The following is a 2769-nucleotide window of genomic DNA, read 5'->3' on the forward strand; positions in this document are numbered from 1 at the left end:
TGTGATAGGCATGTATTTAGAATTATATTATTTATATTATTTATTCCGTTTTTTTTTTTAAATTGAAAAAATAAAAAGTTAATATTTTTATGTATTATATATAATGTTTTAAATAAATTAATTTTAAAAATATTTTAATAAAAAATTATATTATATAATAATATCTTTAATAAAAATAGTTAGTTAATAAATTTTGAATATAATAATCTAATTATTTATCAAATAATATAAAATAAAATTTTAATAATTTTATATTTTTATGTTACAATTTAAAATATTATTTTAATATAATTTTTTAATATTATAAAAATTTCTTGCATAATAATTAATTTTAATGAATAAAGAATACTCATATTTTTGTATTTATATGTTTTATATTTAATTATTTAATAATAAAAAATTCTATTGCCATTTAAAGTATTGTGTATTAAAGTATTTGTCATTTGAAACATTTATTATGTATTCTATATTTATTAGAGTCTATCAATACTCTTCTTTTATATTAGCCTTTGATTTTCATCTAATAAAATCTAATGGTCTATATAATGTGGCATATCCAATAAGCACATAATTGTTGTGCTTATTTTAGACATACTCCTTAAATGAAATTCAAATTTTAGAAGATTCAAATTTTTAAAGAATAAATTTATGCATCAAAATTTGTCCTATGTCTTTCTTTTGGGTTATACTACCGTGCTGAAAGGAAAATTTTTCTGCTGATGCTAAAAGTACGTGGCATAGGGGAAGAAGGAATGCGGGTTTAGGTTGTTGCTAAAGTCCCGGACAATTTCTGCATGATAGCAGAGTATGATGTATGAAGATTAAGTACAAGTAATCAGTTGATGAAAAGAAATGCGTTAATGATGGTGATTATGGTATTGGGCTTTTTTTGAGGATCCAAAAAATAATCAGGCTCACAATAAGGTTTGATTTTTTTGTTGTATTATTGAACAAAGATGAAGTGAGTAAAATATATGACGGGTTGAATTGGCTATGGAGTTATAAATGAGCTTTTTTGTAAATATAATTTTGAAAATTTTCTGTTGAGTTGTTAACTTTTGGTCAGTTTGACATAGTATGCAGTTCATTTTTCTTTTTATTGAGGGTGGTACTAATTGTTAATTTAGTTATTGAAATTGTCATGACAAAAATAATTGAAATTGTAAAAAAAAAATTTATTATTATTAAGTGTATGTTTAGATTGAAGTTTGTAGACGAAAAAATTGATGTTAATTAAAAGTGAGCTGGAATTAGCATAGTTTATGTTTGACAAGTTTTTATATCAAAATAGATTGTAATAAATTAAATGTTGTTTGGATTATATTACTCAAAATCAATTTTAGATAAAAATTATTAAAAATACATGAATTTAAATAATTATTTGATATTATCTTATTTTTATATTTTAGGTATTTAAATTAATTAAGTTTTAAAAATACCCCTAAATTTTATTTTGTTTCAATTTTGTCCTAAAAATTTTTGATTTGTATCAAATATACCCCTGACGGCTAATTTTTCAAAAAATTAAAAACCAATTCAACAACAATTTCATAAGAACAACCCTCAACACAAACAAATCAAACATAATTTTCATGCATTATTGTTAGATTGATCTTAATTGTTTTGAAAATTTAGCCGTCGAAGGTATATTTGATGCATATCGAAAACTTCTGGGACAAAAATAAAACAAAATAAAACTTAGGAGTATTTTTAAAATGTTTGCCAAACTTCAAGGACAAAAAATATACTTTACCCTAAAATTTATTTAAATACCTAAAATAAAAAGAAACATAATATCAAATAACTATTTAAGTTCATGTCTTTTTTAATAATTTTTTATTTAAAAGTGATTTTGAGTAATATAATCTAAACGACTTTTTAATTTACTACAATCCATATAAAAGTTGATAAACATAAACCATGCTACTCTCAGTTTACTTTTAATCAAAATCAATTTTATGGAAGTTCTCATCTACAAATTTTAATCTAAACACACACTTAATATAATAATTTTTTTTTTTACAATTTTAGTTTCTTTTTGTCATGATAATTTCAATAACTAAATTAACAATTACTATCTCTCTCAATAAAAAAAATGCATATTATGTCAAACTGACCAAATATTATCAACTCAATAGAAAATTTTTAAAAATATATTTAAAAAATAAATCATTTATAACCCAATCACCAATACAGCCCATCATATATTTTAATTGCTTCATCTTTGTTCAATAAGGTAGCGTTTGTTTTGAGATACTGAGACAGAGACTGGGAGACTGAGACTCAGTATCATGTTTATTGGTTTAGAGACTGGTACTAAAATTTCTGTCTCTGTTCCCAAAATTTCAATATTTCAGTACCTCCAAAAAGTGGGAATACAGGGGACTAAAATTTTTAGAGATGGAAACTGAAACTTTGATAATAATTTATACCTAAAATACCTTCATTTCAATTAATTAATTCCAATTTTACCCTTTGTACAAATTAAATTAAAATTTCATTCTTATTTTAATTTCTGTCTCCCACTTTGCACCAAACAGAATACTGAAATTTATTTCAATCTCTATCTCTTAGTCTCTGTCTCTCCACCAAACGCTACCTAATATAACCAAAAAAATCAAACCATAGTCAGCCCAATTGTTTTATCAAATTGTTGCTGGATCATCAAAAAGGCCAAAGATCATAATCATCTTCAACTAATTAATTACCATATACAGCATCCTCTGTAGGGGTGACAAGTGGGGAAGTCCGTCCCGTCCTGTCTCGCCC

This window comes from Arachis ipaensis, chromosome B08 (genome assembly GCF_000816755.2).
Source record: "Arachis ipaensis cultivar K30076 chromosome B08, Araip1.1, whole genome shotgun sequence".
In the NCBI taxonomy this organism is placed as follows: Eukaryota; Viridiplantae; Streptophyta; class Magnoliopsida; order Fabales; family Fabaceae; genus Arachis; species Arachis ipaensis.